Here is a 22,659-nt window from a genome sequence, read left to right as displayed (position 1 = left end):
CTTTTCTTCTTAGTCATTTATAAGTTCTCATTTTCCAGAGTTCACGCCCGTCTGCTTTAGCCTTGCGTGCCCTATCGGCTACAGCGTTAGTCTAGCCTTCCTTTTCAGCAATCCACTTCACGGTGTCGGTCCAGCTACCGACACAACAACAGATCCTTCCCAGGAGGAGGTCGTAGTGACAAGCACATGGCAGAGTGTGCATCTCGTTGCACTGATGCCACATTCACGATACATCCTACTGGCTGAGGATGAAGCTGATTAATAACAGTGTGTTGTAAATGACACATTTACAATCTTTTTCTTGAAGGCGCTATTGGAAAGTGACACTGCAGTTGCTTCAAGAAAAATCTGACATTCGCTATTGTCAAAACAATGACAGCTCAGAATTAACCCTAGCAGTTTGTCTACATTGTGCGTTTGAAGAAGCAATGTTATAAAACTGGAAATTTCATATGAACAGTTTTATGGTATGACTTTTTACAATTTTCATAAAGGTCTCATTCTGTGAAAATGCCTTTGATTGACATGTTCAACTTGCAATAATCAATAACCTTTGGAAATGCCTGTTTGGAATCATTTTGCAGAACATCACAATCTCACTTCTGTCAGTGATGATTTTCACGTAGGCGGATGATGAACCATTTTTGCACACCGAAGGCTGCTGTCTATACAATTTTACATGAACATTTAGCTGTAAAAAAGATCTCGAAAACACGTTCTCTTCAATTGGTGTAAGCAAATGCTAAAATTATTTGACTCAGGAGACAAAGAATCTCTATGCAACATTGAAACACAAGACGAAACTTAGATATATTTGTCCGTGATGGAAACTGTGCAGCAGTCAATTCTTCAGGGGTTCCAAGAAACTGGAAATTTAAGTTGTTTGTTCCTGAAACACTTCTAAGAAAAATGTGGCTTGTTACTTTTGTTACACTGGAGATGATGTGACCTTTGTTTCTGACGGTATAAAGACAGTCACTGCCAAATGGTGTAAAACAATTTAATTGCCACAAGTCAATGATGAAATCAGAAAATGCAACCAAGACCATCACAAAATTCTTAATCATGATGTCACCACACCCAAAAGTAGATATATTTGATTGTTTTTCCTCTAAATACTGTTTTATCACCTGTAGTCACTTGAGTTACCATGATTTGACTTCTTTTTGTTCCTGTAAGTCAAACAAAAGCAGCTTGGTAAGTATTTACATCACCTCAAGATGTTGGGTCCTTCCAAAGTCATGTTTTTGAGGTTCCAACATTAGAACAGAAAAAAAAGTTTCCAGAACCTGTTCTAATGATGACCAAAGTGTAAACATTTTAAAGACAAATATTTTGAGAAACAATGAAATAATTTGTACAAAAATTATTTTTTAAAAAAATCTAAAAGGCTGCCCTCAAATTTTGCTGACAGCTGGTATTGCTGTCTCCCATGATCATTACTGTGGAGAAATGTAAACATTAATTTAATTGTAAAAGGCGCTACCATAATCAGTCTATATATGGTTTCAAAAGGAAGGAGTTAAAATTACTATTACTCTAGAAAGTATAATGTCCAAAGTAACAGATGTAATGGGTTATGGAAAGGGAGAGCATATTTAAATGCACACAGTACCACTTGTTTCTGAACTGTTCTTTAATGTCCTTCACTGCAACCATACTGAATACAACAAAAGCATATAATTTGTGTTCTTTATGCAATGTTCCACAGAAAGCCCTGTCATCCAAAAAGCAAACAAACATTGACACACATTCCTGCAGATAGACTGTCCAATTAAACTTAGGACGACTACATGAGAGTGGATGCTATAAATTAAGTACTACAGATTTCTAGTATGCTGTAAAAAGGCTCAGTATCAAAAAGTGTAAAGAACACTTAAAAAATAAAGATATATTCTAGTCTTTTTTTCCGGGCGACTTGTGCAAACATTGTTTTAAAAAGCTAAGCACTCTCAAAAATACGACTAGATACATACTCTCAGTAACAAAACAAACAGTACCAAAATATTAAACTTTGGTGTGTGAAGAAACTACCTGATTCAGACACTTTGGTTAAACATTGTAAGCATCTGGATCACAAAAGGCAGCAATGAATAAATAAATTTGTAGATAGAAGAAACAAATTGACACTCTTGTGCCCCATTGTTCCCTGGTATGTTGTAATGCAACCAAATAGTCCAGCACAATATGATTTAACATTTCTCACATCAGTCAACAACTAACAATGAACAGTAAATAGTTCCTCTTAAGTAACAATATCAAACAATCACTTCCATTATTATTTCATTCCCCTAGTCAGCATATTTCAATCTGCAACAACCATGCATAAAAACTGCAACTAACACTCACTCACTCCACATGTCACACCAGCCCTTTTACAAAAAATAAAATCAACACATTGCACATTGTTGCATAAACATTTGCCAAAAGGCAGCTAAACACTACCAGAGCCAAAATAAGTGACCTCATTTACACATTTCAGACATTTCCTAAAAAGCTGGAATACTTTTCAGAGAAAATTTAAGCATAATTGCTTTGTTAAGTTAGCATTTGTACTGTTAATATAAAGCAAAAGGAACAGTGGCCGAGACACGGCAATTCTTGCTCGCATTCCCTCGTAATGTGAGCAGTGACAGGAAGACGTTGCAGCCTTCAGCCCACCAGAGATTATTTTCACTTCTTTATCATTTCCGTCATTTTATTAAACAGCCACTAAAAACAGAAATATTGAATGGCTAATTACAATACAGTAAGTCTAATACAGTTACAGTATTTATTAATACATGAAACAAAGTCTTAAGGAATTAAAATTGTTCAGTCTCTGAAAATTTTAGAAACCAATCTTCTACAGAAATCTAAAACACTGACTGATACAATTACAGTGATGCAACAGTTTAAGAGACAACAAATAAACAAAAACATGGCTACAAACTATATGCAAGAAGAGAAAAGTACCAATAAGAATTATAAAATGTTGAAGATGACAAAATGTTAGTTCCCTACACTGTGGAATTTCTTTGTCAGCCACTGCTGTACACTGGCAAGAACCAGGAACGCTGACATTGGGCAAGTTAAAAGCATATTTACACCGGGATGCAGGTTAAAATGTGTGTTTTTTACGTAAGTATTGTTTCTAAACATGGCCACTGCAAAGCTGCAGACAACAATGCAAACTGAGTGCTTGCAAGTGTTAGGTATCCTCCAACACCATTCGGCAGATATTTCTCCGAGTATAGTGAAATGTGTGGAGAAAATGCTACAAGTAATCGAATGCTAAGAAAATGGCTTAAGGTGTTCAAATGTTCACGATGAAGTGCAACGTGGGCTACACTATGTCATCAACGATGGTTCGGTGCAGAAAGTTCGTGAAAAAGTTTGAGAAAACAGACTCTTTACGATTCTGTCCTTATCTAAAGAATTTCCTCAAACTTGAAAATTTTTCTTTACAAAATTCTTACAGAACACTTGAACTACCAGAAGTTGTATACATACTGTTTCAAAAATGCTGGGTGAGGAACACAAAAGTGATCAAGTAGCCAATACTCTGAATTTCCTTGAGCAGTATAGTAACAAAGGTGTTGAATGTTTAAATCCAGTTTTAGCTATAGATGAAATATGGATGGCTCATATTAAACCAGAATCCAGAAAATGACTCATGGAATGAAGGATTTCAAGATCACCAATAAAAGTGGCTTTCAATTTAACAACTGGGGTGCAAAAAAATTATGTATGCGCACACTGCTTTGTGATGGGATATTGTTGCTTATGGATATTTTTCGCCACAGGCTAACGTAGTTAATTCAATATTGTACGACATTATGTAATTTGTATGGAGCATTCAAAACACTTGATGTGGAAACCTCAATAGGGAGATTTATTTTGCTTCACGACACTGCCATACAGCTGAACAAACACAAGACCTCATTGCTTATACTGCTGGGAACAACTTGATAAACATACAACCTCATCTGGTGCCTAGTGGTTACCACAAGTTCCTGCAATAAATAAATAAATAAATAAATACAGGACCAGTTTCCATGACAATGACATTTAGCAATACTTGCCAAACCAGATGCTGGATTTTTATGATAATGGGATTCAGGAGTTAGTTATTCAGTATGATAAACACACTGAACAAACAAAAGTAGTCACCCCCACATGTATCACATTAACACTGTGTAACACTATCTTTTTTTTTTGTCGTCAGTCTATTGACTGGTTTGATGCGGCCTGCCACAAATTCCTTTCCTGTGCTAACCTCTTCATCTCAGAGTAGCACTTGCAACCTATGTCCTCAATTATTTGCTTGACTTATTCCAATCTCTGTCTTCCCCTACAGTTTTTGCCCTCTACAGCTCCCTCTAGTACCATGGAAGTCAGTCCCTCATGTCTTAGCAGATGTCCTATCATCCTGTCCCTTCTCCTTATCAGTGTTTTCCACATATTCCTTTCCTCTCCAATTCTGCGTAGAACCTCCCCATTCCTTACCTTATCAGTCCACCTAATTTTCAACATTCATCTATAGCACCACATCTCAAATGCTTCGATTCTCTTCTGTTCAGGTTTTCCCACAGTCCATGTTTCACTACCATACAATTCTGTACTCCAGACGTACATCCTCAGAAATTTCTTCCTCAAATTAAGGCCGGTATTTGATATTAGTAGACTTCTACACCATCTACAGACCCCATAATGTCTGCAGTTGGAAGTAAGAGCATTTGCAAGTTGCTTTAAGGCACGCCAAATATAGGGTTTCCACAAATACTTTTACTAACTTTTAAAAACAGAAAGAAAGAAAAAAGTAAGTAAGTAAGTTCATACAAATATGTAGGATGTATCACGATTAATAGTATAAATGCATAAAGTTGAAAGTACACGATCCTAGAAGCACTGAAGTCTCAGTAAACATAGGTCTGCAAAAATGAACCATTTGCAATATTATTGTTATTACCAGTCACTACTGTCATGATTCTGTGTAAACATCACATGCTGTTCTGTGGTGTGGTCTTTGTTTATATACTTGAGATGTGGAACTGTAAACAGAATGGATATGACAGTACAGTACGCAGTCAGAGTGGCACTCACGACAGCTGTCTACCGAGCGACAGTTGCATCCTACGTGTTGCTGGTAACGTGGAAAACTATACTAATGAGGAATATGTAGACATGCATTTCCCATATGGTAGGGCTAACAGCAATGCACAGGAGGCTGCACGCTTGGACCGAGACACGTATTATGCTCTAAGGCACTCCAAGAGTCAAACGTTTACGTGGGTGCATCAACATCTCCGAGAAACTGTTAGCTTCGCACATGCAGTGGGAGTGGGTAGGTCTGCACACATTACATCTGTGCTTGTAAACAGCTGGAAACAGCAGCACATTCTACAGGAGTCCCGACAAGAAGGCTTTACTGTCCTGTCAATGGATGCAACAACAATCTGTATGAAATCCTACATTTGACAAAAACATTTTATTTACAGCTGACGTAGGATGTGCTTGTGATAGTTTGTTCCATTATCACAACTTCAAGTTTGGAGTCATCTGGTCTCCAACCCCGTGCATGACATTTGGGCCATGAATGTTACCAAACAATCTCAATGCATAGAATTACTTTCAATTTCTGTGGTGTCATCTTGCAAAAGTATTTGAGGATGTTTCCTTAGAGCGACGTCAGATGATGTGGTACGTGTATAATGGAGCACCAGCACGTTTTGCTGCTATGGTGAGATGACTAATGCACTGACATGTCCAAAGATGTGATTGGGTGAGGAGAACCTGTACTGTGGTCTCTAAGATCCCCTTCTATGAACCCCACATATTTCTGTGTTTGCAGCCACCTTAACGGTACAGTGACTGCCACTTGGTTAACACAGTTGAAGAATTGGAATAGATAGCTGTTAATGCTTGTCAAGAATTTCAAAGTGGCCCAGATGCGTTTGAAAGGACTTTAAATTCTTTGTGGGGATGGGTACCGGCCTGCATCCGGGCAGAAAGACAACACTGAACCCCACCTTTAACTACGAGTAGTCGTGGTCATTCAACACACTTATACTTCAACTAAACTGTCTCTAATAACTTTTCTTCATGTTGTATAGTATTCTTATCTTTTCATAACCTGGATGATGATTACACAGAATCAAGTTAGTGGTACCTAGTGGCCACAAAGTCACAATTATCTTGCAAATGGGTTGTTTGCAGACCTATATACTTAAGATTCTTTGCTACTAGTATCACATACCTTCAACTGCATGTGTTTACACCATTAATTATGATACATCCTTTATGTCGTGTCACCGCCAGACACCACACTTGCTAGGTGGTAGCTTAAATCGGCCGCGGTCCATTTAGTACATGTCGGACCCGCGTGTCGCCACTGTGTTATCGCAGACCGAGCGCCACCACAAAGCAGGTCTCGAGATATGGGATAGCACTCGCCCAGTTGTACGACGACTTTGCTAGCGACTACACTGACGAAGCCTTTCTCTCATTTGCCGAGAGACAGTTAGAATAGCCTTCAGCTAAGTCCGTGGCTACGACCTAGCAAGGCTCCATTAACCGTATCTGAAGATAGTCTTATTTGTATTATCAAGAGCGATGTACCACAAGGATCGAATAAAGTTAAGTATTCGAGGAGCTGCATACTTTTCTTATTAGCATTCAATACTTATCCTGTTCCAGAATTCACGCCCATCTGCGTTAGATAGCTTCCATTTCGGCCTCCTCTATCTACAAGGTGTTGGCACATTTACCAACACATCATTGGCGACGATTTAACGGAAAGGGTCTTGTTCTTTCTAATTGCTTACATTTACTTGTGTTATGGCTTCGCCACAATCTCCAGATGTACTGTCCGAATTTTATCGCTTGCAGAATCAGCAGACGCAGGCGTTCTTGGATGCCCTTGGACAGCTCGTCCAGGGTCAACGTGCCATTCAAACCGATGCGGCCGCCGCCGCTTCACCGGTACCGCAGCCACAACCTGCCGTTGCACCACCGTTTCGCAGTTTTGATGAAACCCACGAGACTTGGCAGGAATGGTCCCGCCAGTTCGCCTTCCATCTCGCCGCCTACAGAATTCAAGGTAATGAGCGGCAGCCGTTTTTGCCTTCTTGTGTCGGTGTGTCCACCTACCGTGTGATAGTGAAATTGTTTCCCCGACGCGACGTAGCAACTCTGTCCTACGAGGAAATTTTGTCTGCTTTAGATGCCTATTTCAAAGAAACAGTTAATGTGGTTGCAAAACGGTATAAGTTTTTTCGTACAAAACGTACGGCCGGTCAAACTAATAGGGAGTGGGTTGCAACTTTGCAAGGCCTTACTAGGGATTGTGCGTTTGAATGTGACTGTGGCCTTCCTTATTCAGATACAATGGTACGTGATGCAATTGCACAGAACGTTTCTGATGTTCGCATACGGGAACAGATTTTGAAACTCGTCAATCCCTCCCTTCAGCAAGTGATAGACATATTGGATAGACAAGACACGCTTGACTTTGCTCAGGAATCATTTGCGACTTTGCCAGCCGTGTGTAACATTAACCGGCCAGCCGGGCGCGCTGCGCGGCCCGGTAAACAGCCTTCGCACACGTCCGCACAACCACGTGTCCCGCGCCAGCACACAAATGCAGTGAAATCGTGCCCGCAGTGTGCTACTAGACATTCGCGTGAACATTACCCGTCACGCCAAGCTATTTGCTTTTACTGTAATAAGAAAGGACATGTTCAAAGTGTTTGCCGGAAAAAGCTCAGATCAGACAATCACAATCATTCCCGTCCTTTTGCTTCGCGCCGGAATCGAACCAAGGACACTCAGGCTCGTGGACCTTCGCCCATGGACATTCTTGTAGTTACTTCCACCCCGTCCAGTGCCACTTTCTCTAACAGTGACTGTGTTCGTCCCACAAAAAGTGTGCGTCAACGTCGCCGGAAATCACGTCAATTAGCAAGTGATGCTGTACCAGTGTCTGTTCAAATTGCACAAAACAGTCGCTCTTGTAGTCATCAGGCCAATAAACTCTTTGTAGATTTGGACTTTAATGGCAAAGTGATCCCATTCCAGCTCGATACCGGAGCTGCTGTTTCATTGCTCAATCACGACACGTACAAACAACTGGGCACACCTCCGTTGCGTGCCGCAAATGTTCAGTTAAAACGTTATTCAGGTCAGCTTATCCCTGTGTTAGGACAGTGCCCCCTTCTTGCAACATATAAGGGACAAACAAAACTTGTGTCATTTTACGTTCTTCGTTCTTCTACTGCAGTGAACTTGTTTGGTTTAGATTTATTTCAATTGTTTAACATGTCTATTGTAAATCAGGTCCTATCAGTGAATCAGACTGTGAGTTCAGACAGTGTTTCTCGGCTTTGTGAAGAATTTGCAGACATTTTTGCACCGGGCTTAGGTTGCGCTAAAAACTATGAAGCACATTTGGAATTGAAAGTAAACGCGCAACCGCAATTTTTCCGAGCGCGCAATGTTCCCCACGCATTGCGTGATGAGGTCGCAAGAACATTAAACGATTTCGAATCACAAGGTGTGAGTGAATGTGTGCAATGCCTTTTCCCTTTCAGCTCTGCTTCATCGCTTACGCCGTACAGGTGTTCCGTTTCTCTGGACGACGGAATGCGAGCGCGCCTTTCGCCAGTTGAAATCGGCGTTGCTCTCTAATACTTGCCTTACGCCATTCGATCCCCAGAAACCCCTTTTGTTGATGGTAGATGCATCGGATTTCAGGATCGGTGCTGTGCTTGCGCACAAAGTTCGCTCGCATGATCGCCCTATTGCCTTTGCGTCAAAATTGCTCTCGTCTGCGCAACGAAATTACTCGCAGATAGAGAAAGAAGCTTTAGCTCTCGTGTTTGGTGTTACTAAGTTCTATGATTTCTTGTATGGTCGTCACTTTACCATCATCACAGACCACAAGCCTTTGACATCGCTTTTTCATCGGAACAAGCCTGTACCTCCACGTACAGGGCAGAAATTCATTCGCTGGTCTATTTTCCTCTCGCAGTACCGCTACGATATCTTGTATCGGTCCACTGCTAAGCGCGGAAACGCCGATGCGTTGTCCCGTTTGCCTGTTGCTGAGGATAGGGCATTCGATTCTTCCGAACTTGCTTGCATGTTCATTGATTCGGAAACCGATGAAGTGGTCGAATCGTTTCCGATTGCTTTTCGTCGTGTAGCTACAGCCACAGCTGCTGACCCTGCCCTTGCTACCATTTTGCGTTTTGTTGCTACGCAATGGCCCTTGTCAAAGTCACGGATCGAGGATCCGTTGGTTCGCCGATTTTTTGCTCATAAGGAGAGACTTTTTGTATGACGTGGTGTTTTGTTGTTGCGTTCTGATAATGATCAGTCCAGAGTCGTGGTCCCATGTTCGTTACAGTCCTCTGTCTTACGGCTTCTTCACCAAGGACATTGGGGTATAGTGCGAATGGAACAACTTGCTCGTCAGCACTGTACTTGGTTCGGAATCGGTGCTGCGATTACGAATATGTGTTCTTCTTGCATGGCGTGTGCCGAACAACAATCTGCACCGCCGCGGAAAGTCTTTGCATGGCCAAAAGCCACTTCCCCTTGGCAACGCTTGCACATCGATTTTGCTGGTCCATTCTGGAATGCTCGATGGTTGGTTCTGGTAGATGCCTTCAGTAATTTCCCTTTTGTTGTCCGGATGTCTTCCATGACGTCCTCCGCCACCATCCAAGCGTTGTCTGCTATCTTTTGCATTGAAGGTCTTCCGCAGACTATTGTTTCCGACGATGGCCCACAATTCATGTCCGCAGAATTTCAGTCATTCTGCCAGGCCAATGGTATTCAACATCTGACATCCACGCCGTTTTCGCCTCAGTCACACGGTGCCGCTGAACGATTGGTCCGGACTTTCAACTCACAGATGTTGAAGTTGAAAGAGTCGCATTCGCGGGAGGATGCGTTGTTGCTCTTTTTGTCTTCGTATCGCTCTCAGCCCCGAGATGATCGCTCGCCGGCTGAGTTGCTCCACGGTCGTCCTCATCGAACCTTGATGTCATTGCTGCATCCGCCGCATCAGGTTCCAGTGCAGCAGCAGACTTCTGCTTTTGCTCCAGGCGACGTTGTATTTAATCGCAACTATCGAGGTTCACGGCGTTGGCTCGCAGGGCGCATTCTTCGCTGCCTCGGCCGCGCGATGTATTTGGTTTTGGGGGCCTCTGGTGAGGTGCGTCGGCATCTCAATCAGCTGCGCCTCTGTCGTCGCACGGGTTCTGCCGCTCCCCGTCTGCTTTCAGCGACAGTGCCGTCCGGTCAGCACCCTGGGGATCCATCTACTGGCTCGCCTCATCCTCAGGTGTTACCGACGATGCCTTCCATTTTGCCCCATGGCGACGCGCCGCCGCAGCCGCCGCCGCCGCCGCCGCCTGTTCTCCCGCCGGCGCTGCCCGCATTCAACGCTTCGCTGCACCGCCGATCGCTTCCCGTGACCAGCTGTCCTCCGCCATGGAACTCTTGCCCGCTCCGGAACACATGGCGTCTTCACGCGTCGGGTACCCCGACGCAATGGAGGTCGACCCTTCGGCCCCTCCTATTTTTTTACGGGCGCATACACCGCATGTTGACGTGCACCCTGGACTAGGTTTTCAGGCGTTTCCTAGCTCCCCTTGGACCGAATGGCAGGGTGCGGGTGGCGCAGCCTCGCCTGTTGTTAGGCTCCCCACCTCATCGCATACGTCAACATGGGGTCCTCCCCACGGTGGGCGGAAGCCTTATCACACGACCGTTCGCCGATTTGCGGGGGAGGAATGTGGTGTCACCGCCAGACGCCACACTTGCTAGGTGGTAGCTTAAATCGGCCGCGGTCCATTTAGTACATGTCGGACCCGCGTGTCACCACTGTGTGATCGAAGACCGAGCGCCACCACAAGGCAGGTCTCGAGATACGGGATAGCACTCGCCCAGTTGTACGACGACTTTGCTAGCGACTACACTGACGAAGCCTTTCTCTCATTTGCCAAGAGACAGTTAGAATAGCCTTCAGCTAAGTCCGTGGCTACGACCTAGCAAGGCTCCATTAACCGTATCTGAAGATAGTCTTATTTGTATTATCAAGTGCGATGTACCACAAGGATCGAATAAAGTTAAGTATTCGAGGAGCTGCATACTTTTCTTATTAGCATTCAATACTTATCCTGTTCCAGAATTCACGCCCGTCTGCGTTAGATAGCTTCCATTTCGGCCTCCTCTATCTACAAGGTGTTGGCACATTTACCAACACATCACTTTACATCTGAAAATCCTTCATTTTTGAGTTATTAATCAACGTATACAATTTAGGTGACTGGAGCTCGGCAACATATAAGCTAATAATAAATGCTTGAAATGTGCACCTTTTGCTTTTAAAAATGCATGCACTCATTGCATTGGCTGTTAGACCATATCAAACAATCGCCGACCGTTTTAAATGCTTTCACAGGTTTCTACAAGATGCCAATGAAGAGTTTCTGCATCTAGATGGTCTGCTGCACAGACCAATTCTTTAAGGTGCTGCCAGAGATAATAATCCACTGGATTGAGGTCAGTGGAATATACAGGCCACAGAACTGGGACACCTCTACCAATTAACCTGTTGTCATCGACGGAACTTTTACAGCAGAGCGGTACGTCGACAATATTCTACGCCCAGTTTTGTTGCCCTTCGTGACGAGCCATCCCGGACTCACATTTCTGCAAGATAATGACCACCCGCACACAGCGAGAGTTTCTACTGTTTGTTTTTGTGCTTGTTAAATCCTACCTTAGCCAGCAAGGTCATCAGATTCTCCCTCCCAAATGAGAACGTTTGGAGCATTATGGGCAGGGACCTTCAACCAGCTAAGGATTTTGATGATCTAATGCATCAGTTGGACAGATTTCAGTACGATATCCCTCAGGAGGATTTCTAACAACTCTATCAATCAAATGTTCAAATGTGTGTAAAAAAAAAAAAAAAAAAAAAAAAAAAAAAAAAAAAAAAAAAAAAAAAAAAAATCAAGATTCGAGAACTGATTATGTACTTCGTAAAGAAAGGTATGAAAGCAAAGGACATTCATGCTGATTTCCACACTGGGGGTCTCTGCTCCTTCATATTCAACTTTTGTCAAGTCGACAGATGAATTTAAATTTGGTGGGGATAGCTTAGATGATGATCTTCACAGTGGTCAGCCGAAATGTGTCACTACTCCAGAAATCACTGCAAAAGTGCACAAAATCGTCATGGATGATCGCTAATTCAAAGTGCATAAAATTGCTCATGCTTGCCAAATGTCATCCAGAATGGTTTATCACATTTTAACTGTGGTGTACGTACTGTAAGACCTTCACTACACACACCATCAGATTATTTGACTTGTCGCTATAACGAAGTAGGCAAGTGTCAGCAATATGTCTTCTGGTCTTATCGTGGCATGTTTATCTTCTGCCGTTAGGTCAGACGATAGTAATGCCACTTGCACGCTTAGAGTAGCAGATTGACGGTGACCAACTTTAAACAGGACTTGATCAATTTTCACACACATTTATTAAAATAATAACAAGCATAAAAATACTTAACTTGGTTCTGGATGCTATTTACAATTGACAATCTGAAGTTCCTTTGCTCTTGGCATGATAACCTCATTATCACATATATCTCTGACACATGACAAAAGTGTCTATACATTTATCTTCATGGTCAAGTACAGGAATATGGTCATCTTATTACGCGCTGACTGAAACCTGAATATAGACTGGTACAGACAAATATACAACTCATACAGACTGGTACAGACTAATGCAGACTGGTACAGACTGGTGCTGACAAATGCAGATGGACTAATCAGAGGTCTGTACACTCGTTACAATACCTCGCGCAAGTGTGATCTGCGAAAACAAGAGGTTCTATCTAAGAAAAATACTACATAATTATATGAACTTGAAGGAACAATCATTAAAACACTATAAAGCCTCAGTCCATACCAATAGAAGAACAACTTGGTGGTGTGTCATTTCCACCAAAAGACCTGTTCATTGGCACATAAATTTCGCCACCGTGTAATGCAAATACCCTGCTGTGAGAAAACAAAGAATTACTACATTTTGGAAGTAAAATGCTACGTTCTCATATGTTCATGAACGAACAAACTTTAAAGCATTATAATGCTTGACTACTTACCAATAGGGTAACAACTTGTCTTCTTCCCTTCCCTCCCGCACGTCTCGTGGACATCATGCTGCTGGTGGTGTATCATTTCCACCAAAAGCCCAGTTAATAGGCAAATAAAATTCGCCACCTTGTAATGCGAACACCCTGCTGTAAGAAAAGAAAGATTTACTACACTTTCGAAATAAAAGGCTACGTTCTTATATGAACATGAACGAACAATCTTTACAGCATTATAATGCCTGAGTACCTACCAATAGAGTAACAACTTGTCCTCTTCCCCTCCCGTCCCCCCTCCCACCACGTGGACATCATGCTGCTGGTGGTGTGTCATTCCCACCAATAGCTCAGTTCATAGGCAAATAAAATTCGCCACCTCAAAACAAAGATTTACTACACTTTAAAATAAAATGCTCCATTCTTATATGAACATGAACGCACAATCTTTAAAGCATTATAATGCCTGAGTACTTACCAATAGCATAACAACTTGTCCACTTTCCCTCCCCCCCGCCTGTCTCGTGGACATCATGCTGCTGGTGGTGTGTCATTTCCTCCAAAAGCCAGATCATAGGCAAAAAAATTCACCACCTCGTAATGCAAACACACTGCTGTGAGAACACAAAGATTTACTACACTTTGGCAATAAAAGATACGTTGTTATATGAACATTAATGAGCAATCTTTAAAGTATTATAATGCCTGAGTACTTACCAATAGAATTACAACTTGTCCTCTTCCCCTCCCACCCCCTCTCTCGTGTACATCATGCTGCTGGTTGTGTGTCATTTCCACCAAAAGCCCAGATGATGGGCAAATAAAAATTGCAGCCTTGTAATGCGAACACCCTGCTGTGAAAAAACAAAGATTTACTACACTTTGGAAATATAGTGCTACGTTCTTATATGAACATGAACGAACAATCTTTAAAACATTATAATGCCTGAGTACTTACCAATAGAATAACAACTTGTCCTCTTCCCCTCCCACTCGCCCGTCTCGTGGACATCATGCTGCTGGTGGTGTGTCATTTCTACTAAATGCCCAGTTCATAGGCAAATAAAATTCGCCATCTTGTAATGCGAACACACTTCTGTGAGAAAACAAAGATTTACTACATTTTGGAAATAAAATGATACGTTATTGAATAAACATGTATGAACAATATTTAAATCATTATAATGCCTGAGTACGTACCTATAATGCCTGAGTACTTACCAATAGAATAACAACTTGTTCTCTTCCCCTCCCCCCCCCCCACCCCCCCACCCCCCGCAGCCGTCACGTGGACTTCATGCTGCTGGTGGTGTGACATTTCCACCTAAAAGCGCAGTTCATAGGCAAATAAAATTTGCCTCCTTGCAATGCGAACACCGTGCTGTGAGAAGAAAAAGATTTACTACACTTTGGAAATAAAATGCTACGTTCTTATATGAACACGAACGAACAATCTTTAAAACATTATAATGCCAGAGTACTTACCAATAGAATAGAATAACAACTTGTCCTCTTCCCCTCCCACCCCCCTCTCCAGGACATCATGCTGCTGGTGGTGTGTCATTTCTACCAAAAGCCCAGTTCATAGGCAAATAAAATTCGGCACCTTGTAATGCGAACACACTTCTGTGAGAAAACAAAGATTTACTACACTTTGGAAATAAAATGCTACGTTCTTATATGAACATGAACGAACAATCTTTAAAGCATTATAATGCCTGAGTATTTACCAATAGGATAACAACTTGTCCTCTTCCCCTCCCCCCCCCCCCCCCCCGGCCCGTCTGATGGACATCATGCTGCTGGTGGTGTGTCATTTCCACCAAAAACCAAGTTGTTGGGCAAATAAAAATTGCGGCCTTGTAATGCGAACACCCTGCTGTCAGAAAACTAAGATTTACTGCACTTTGGAAATAAAATGTTACGTTCCTATATGAACATGAATGAACAATCTTTAAAGCATAATAATGCCTGATTACTTACCAATAGAACAACAAATTGCCCTCTTCCCCTCTCCCCTGCCCATCTGGTGGACATCATGCTGCTGGTGCTATGTCATTTCCACCAAATGCACAGTTCATAGGCATATAAAATTCGCCACCTTGTAATGTGAACACCCTGCTGTTAGAAAACAAAGATTTACGACACTTTGGAAATAAAATGCTACGTTCTTATATGAACATGAACGAACAATCTTTAAAACATTATAATTCCTGAGTACTTACCAATAGTATAACAACTTGTCCTCATCCCCTCCCCCCCACCCGTCTCGTTGACATCATGCTGCTGGTGGTGTGTCATTTCCACCAAAATCCCAGATGATGGGCAAATAAATATTGCAGCCTTCTAATGCGAACACCCTGCTGTGAGAAAACTAAGATATACTACACTTTGGAAATAAAATGCTACATTCTTATATAAACATGAATGAACAATCTTTAAAACATTATAATGCCTGAGTACCTACCTCTACCCCTCCCCCACTCCATGTCTCGTAGACATAATGCTGCTGGTAGTGTGTCATTTCCACCAAAAGCCCACATGATGGGCAAATAAAAATTGCAGCCTTGTAATGCGAACACCCCGCTATGAGATAACAAAGATTTACAACAGATTGGTGGTGTGTCATTTCCACCAAAAGCCCACATGATGGGCAAATAAAAATTGCAGCCTTGTAATGCGAACACCCTGCTGTGAGAAAACAAAGTTTTACTACACATTGGAAATAAAATGCTACATTCTTATATGAACATGAACGAACAATCTTTAAAATATTATAATGCCTGAGTACCTACCAATAGAATAACAACTTGTCCCCTTCCCCTCCACCCCACCCGTCTCGTGGACATCATGCTGCTGGTGGTGTGTCATTTCCACCAAAAGCCCAGTTCATAGGCAAATAAAAATTGCTGCTTTCTAACGCGAACAGCCCGCTGTGAGAAAACAAAAATTTACTACACATTGGAAATAAAATGCTACGTTCTTATATGAACATGAACGAATAGTCTTTATAACATTATAATGCCTGAGTACCTACCAATAGGATAACAACTTGTCCTCTTCCCCTCCCCCCCCACCCGTCTCGTGGACATCATGCTGCTTGTGGTGTGTCATTTCCACCAAAAGCCCACATGATGGGCATATAAAAATTGCAGCCTTGTAATGCGAACACCCCGCTGTGAGAAAACAAACATTTATTACAAATTGTAAACAAAATGCTATGTTCTTATATGAACATGAACGAAGAAATTCTAAAGCATTATAATGCCTGAGTACCTACCAATAGTATAACAACTTGTCCTCTTCCCCTCCTTCCTCCTCTCGTGGACATCATGCTGCGGTCAGTGTGTCATTTCCACCAAAAGCCCAGTTGATGTGCAAATAAAAGTTGCAGCCTTGTAATGCGAATATCTTGCTGTGAGAAAACAAAGATTTACTACACTTTGGAAATAAAATGCTACGTTCTTATATGAACTTGAACGAACAATTATTAAAACCCCATAAAGCCTGAGTAGATACCAATAGAAGAACAACTTGTCCTCTTCCTCCCCCCCCCCCCCCTCTCGTGGACATCATGCTGCTGGTGGTGTGTCATTTCCAAGAAAAGCAGAGATGATGGGCAAATAAAAATAGCTGCCTTGTAATGCGAAAACCCTGCTGTGAGTAAACAAAGATTTACTACACTTTGGAAATAAAATGGTACGTTCTTACATGAACATGAACGAACAATCTTCAAAGCATTATAATGCCTGAGTACATACCAATTGAATAACAATTTGTCCTCCTCCCCTCCTGTATCGTGGACATCATGATGCGGGTGGTGTGTGATTTCCACCTACAGACCATATGTTGGGCAAATAAAAATTGCAGCCTTAAATGTGATCACCCTGCTGTGAGAAAACAATGATTTAATACACTTTGGAAATAAAATACTACGTTCTTATATGAACTTGAACGAACAATTTTTAAAACCCTATAAAGCCTGAGTAGATACCAATAGAAGAACAACTTGTCCTCTTTCCCCCCCCCCCCCCCTCTCGTGGACATCATGCTGCTGGTGATGTGTCATTTCCAAGAAAAGCAGAGATGATGGGCAAATAAAAATAGCTGCCTTGTAATGCGAAAACCCTGCTGTGAGTAAACAAAGATTTACTACACTTTGGAAATCAAATACTACGTTCTTATATGAACATGAACAAACAATCTTTAAAGCATAATAATGCCTGAGTACTTAGCAATAGAATCACAAATTGTCCTCCTCCCCTCCCACCCCCCCCCTCTCAATTGGACATCATGCTGCCGGTGGTGTGTCATTTCCACCAAAAACCCAGTTGATGGGCAAATAAAAATTGCAGCCTTCTAATGTGAACACCCTGCTGTGAGAAAACAAAGATTTACTACACTTTGGAAATAAAATGCTACATTCTTATATGAACATGAACGAACAATCTTTAAGGCATTATAATTCCTGTGTACTTACCAATAGAACAACAACTTGTCATCTTCCCCTCCCCCCCGCCCATCTCGTGGATATCACGTTGCTGGTGGTGTGTCATTTCCACCAAAAGCCCAGTCGATGGGCTAAGAAACATTGCAGCCTTGTAATGAGAACACTCTCCTGTAAGGATATAAAAATTTACTACATTTTAGATATCAAATGCTTCTTACTTATATGAAGTTGATGTAGCTATCTTTTAAAAATTATAATGGTTGGGTACATACCATACATGCATTAGTTATTCCCGTGAGACCTAATGATTAGTCAACAATGTTAGTCATGGATTTTTCTTGAGCCGCAGTGTAGTTACTGCTTTCTTACTGACAACATAATACTCTCAGGCGTCTTTCAAATTGGTTGCTCCACTTCTCATAACATCTTTTGGTTAATGTGTCATTATAGTTTTGTTTCCAGATACTTCAGACAATGTTATGGATGCAGGTGTACTCTATATTATACACTGAAGATGCTCAGAAGCTTGGACACCTGCCTAACAGTGTGTAGAGCACCCGCAAGCATGCAGATGTGCTACAACATTACGTGGCGTGGATTTGTCTAATGTCTGAATTTGTAATACAGAGTAGAGAGAAGTGGCATCTTGTATTCTGTACGACTGTCCATAAATCAATAAGAGTATTAGGGGGTGGATAACCCTTCTGAACAGCACGTTGCAAGGCTTCCTAGATATTCGCAACATTGTTCAAGTCTGGGTGGGCAGCAGAAGTGTTTAAACTCAGAATAGTGTTCCTGGAGCCAATGTGTGGGGATTTGCCCAAGTTCTTCGTAATGCACAATACAGACGAATGGATGTAGGTGATCAGACAGGATGCCTACGTATGTGTCATCTGTCAGGGTTGTATCTAGACGTATCAGGTGTCCCATATCATTTCAACTTCACAGTCCCCACACTGTTACAGAGCCTCCATCAGCTTGAATAGCCCTCTGCTGACATCCGGGGTCCATGGATTCAATAGGTTCTCTCCATTCCCATGTACATCCATCCGCTCGATGTAATTACAAATTAGACTCCTCTGACTGGGCAACATGTTTCCAGTCATCAACAGTGCAATCTTGGTGTTGACGCGCACAGGTGAGGCGTAAATCTTTGTGTCATTCAGTCATCGATTGCACACAAGTAGTCCTTTGGCTCCGAAAGACCACATCGGTGATGTTTCTTTGAATAGTTTGCACACTGACACTTGTTGATGGCCCAGCATTGAAATCTACAGCAATTTGTGGAAGGGTTGAACTTTTGTCACGTTGAACGTTTCTTTTCAATCGTCGTTGATCCTGTATCTTTTTCCGGCAAGACCAATGTCGGAGATTTGATGTTTTACCGGATTTCTGATATTCACGGTGCACTTGTGAAATGGTCGTACGTATATAGGTGTTGCCGACCGCAGTGCCGTATTCCGCCTGTTTATATATGTCTGTATTTGAATGCGCATGCCTATACCAGTTTCTTTGGCACATCAGCGTATTACATCAAAATAAAATGTAAATAGCGTGCAAACGATTTCAGTGTTTGTGGTTATACCTATCTTATCATTTCATTAGTGTATGTACACTATTCATCAAATACGATGTTTGCGAGAATTGTTCATTAGGTTACATAAATAATATGTCACATTTTATTAGTATTTTTTAATAGGTGCAAATATTTATGCAGCGATGTTTGATGACATTCATCTTGTGACACTAACGTGCCCAATATATTATTTTATTTATATTTGTTCTATCCCGGATTAATCATATTTGTGTTTCACTGAACTATTGATCCTATAAATATGATATGTAACTCGAGATTTGTGTCGAACAGTGTTGCAATGTAGTGCATAGGTACCTCAAGCTATAGAAAATGCACTGACGTAATTAAAGCTGAAACACAAAAAAATAATTAATGTAGAGTAATGAAACGTCTCAAAAATGAGATCGACAGGAAGTGCAAGATGGCTAAGCAGAGATGGCTAGAGGACAAATGTAAGGATGTAGAGGCTTACCTCACTAGGGGTAACATAGATACTGCCTACAGGAAAATTAAAGAGACCTTTGGAGAAAAGAGAACCACTTGTATGAATATCAAGAGCTTCAATGGAAACCCAGTACTAAGCAAAGAAGGGAAAGCAGAATGGTGGAAGGAGTATATAGAGGGTCTATACAAGGGCAATGATCTTGAGGACAATATTATGGAAATGGAAGAGGATGTAGATGAAGATGAAATGGGAGATACGACACTGCGTAAAGAATTTGACTGAGCACTGAAAGACCTGAGTCGAAACAAGGCCCCGGGAGTAGACAACATTCCATTAGAACTACTGACGGCCTTTGGAGAGCCAGTACTGACAAAACTCTACCATCTGGTGAGCAAGATGTACGAGACAGGCGAAATACCCTTAGACTTCAAGAAGAAAATAATAATTCTAATTCCAAAGAAAGCAGGTGTTGACAGATGTGAAAATTACTGAACAATCAGTTTAATAAGTCACAGCTGCAAAATACTAACACGAATTCTTTACAGACGAATGGAAAGACTAGTAGAAGCCGACCTCGGGGAAGATCAGTTTGGATTCCGTAGAAATACTGGAACACGTGAGGCAATACTGACCTTACAACTTATCTTAGAAGAAAGATTAAGGAAAGGGAAACCTACGTTTCTAGCATTCGTAGACTTAGAGAAAGCTTTTGACAATGTTGACTGGAATACTCTCTTCAAATTCTGAAGGTGGCAGGGGTAAAATACAGGGAGCGAAAGGCTATTTACAATTTGTACAGAAACCAGATGGCAGTTACAAGAGTCAAGGGACATGAAAGGCAAGCAGTGGTTGGGAAGGGAGTGAGACAGGGTTGTAGCCTCTTCCCGATGTTATTCAATCTGTATATTGAGCAAGCAGTGAAGGAAACAAAAGAAAAATTCGGAGTAGGTATTAAACTCCATGGAGGGGAAATAAACACTTTGAGGTTCGCCAGTGACATTGTAATTCTGTCAGAGACAGCAAAGGACTTGGAAGAGCAGTTGAAGGGAATGGATAGTGTCTTGATAGGAGGATATAAGATGAACATTAAGAAAAGCAAAACGAGGATAATGGAATGTAGTCGAATTAAGTCAGATGATGCTGAGGGAATTAGATTAGAAAATGAGTCACTTAAAGTAGTAAAGGAGTTTTGCTATTTGGGGATCAAAATAACTGATGGTGGTCGAAGTAAAGAGGATATCAAATGTAGACTGGCAATGGCAAGGAAAGCATTTCTGAAGAAGAGAAATTTGTTAACATCGAGTATAGATTTAAGTGTCAGGAAGTGTTTTTTGAAAGTATTTGTATGGAGTGTAGCCATGTATGGAAGTGAAACATGGACGATAACTAGTTTGGACAAGAAGAGAATAGAAGCTTTCGAAATGTGGTGCTACAGAAGAATGCTGAAGATTAGATGGGTGTATCATATAACTAATGAGGAGGTATTGAATAGGATTGGGGAGAAGAGAAGTTTGTGGCACAACTTGCCTAGAAGAAGGCATCGGTTGGTAGGACACATTCTGAGGCATCAAGGGATCACAAATTTAGGCTTGGAGGGCACCGTGGATGCAGGTTGCAGTAAGTACTGGGAGATGAGTAAGCTTGCGCAGGATAGAGTAGCATGGAGAGCTGCATCAAACCAGTCTCAGGACTGAAGACCACAACAACAACAACAACAAGGGGAAACGTAAAAATGACGATCACAAATAATTGATCAGAACGTGCCCCATAGGAATCGCATGATCGATTTACAATCTCACGTTCGATATGTATCGTTTCAACCCAGCTACTTCGATAGGCAATCTATCTAGGAAATTACCCTATTGGCGGATAATACCGTTGTCTATTCCAAAGTAGCAAAGTCAGATGGTAATTAGAATTTGCAGGACGACCTGCAAAGAATTGATGAATGGTGCAGGCTCTGGCAGTTGACCCTGAACGTAAATAAATGTAACATATTGCGCATACATAGGAAAAGAAATCCACTACTGTACAATTACACTATAGAGACAAACAGCTGGAGACAGCGTCTGCCGTAAAATATCTAGGCGCAACTATCCAGAGCGACCTTAAGTGGAATGATCATATAAAACAGATAGTGGTGAAAGTAGACAACAGCCTCAGATTCATCGGAAGAATCTTAAGGAAATGTAACTCATCCATGAAAGATGTGGCTTATAAGGCGCTTGTTCATCCGATTCTTGAGTATTGTTCATCTATCTGGGATCCCTGTCAGCTAGGACCGACAGAGGAGATAGAGAATATCCAACCAAGAGCAGCGCGTTTCAACACGACATCGTTTAGCTGGCAAGAGAGCGTTACGGAGATACTAAATAAACTCACATTGAAATTTAGGGACAGCACTATTCAGGAGGAGTCTGACAACTTATTACTTCCCCCCACATACATCTCGCGTATTGACCACGAGGGAATTCGAGAAATTAGAGTCAAGACAGAGGTTTACCGACAATCATTCTTCCCACGCACTATTCGCGAGTGGAACTGGATTGGAGGGACCAGATAGTGGTGCCGAAAGTAGCCTCCGCCACACACCATTAGGTGGGTTGCGGAGTATGATGTAGATGTTGATGTAGATGAACTGTTAGAAACCTGCGTCATACTTGTGCGTTGAAAGTTTTAACAGGGGAATCCGAATTTTTTATTTAAAGACCGCTGGAGTCGAAGCTAATCTTAGTCCGTGAAGAGTGGGCACTGTGGGATTTCGATCCCGAGAAAAACACACCCACACGCAGCATACACTGTCAAAAATGAACACATGAAACTTTTACGCAACCTGCTAACAAATAGTTTACATTTATTGCACATACTACCAGGATTGACTAAACGCATCCCAGAAAACTATTGCACCAGTTGTGTGGTAGGAAACGTAGAAGGCAGTCAGTGCCATCAACAGAATGTTTAGAAGTTGCGATCATTATCTAGTGAAGCAATAGATTATGAACGTAAAACCAACCAGAAACATACTATGGCGCGGC

Source organism: Schistocerca piceifrons, chromosome 10, assembly GCF_021461385.2.
Source record: "Schistocerca piceifrons isolate TAMUIC-IGC-003096 chromosome 10, iqSchPice1.1, whole genome shotgun sequence".
NCBI classification, from domain to species: domain Eukaryota; kingdom Metazoa; phylum Arthropoda; class Insecta; order Orthoptera; family Acrididae; genus Schistocerca; species Schistocerca piceifrons.
This window is presented reverse-complemented; position numbering follows the sequence as displayed.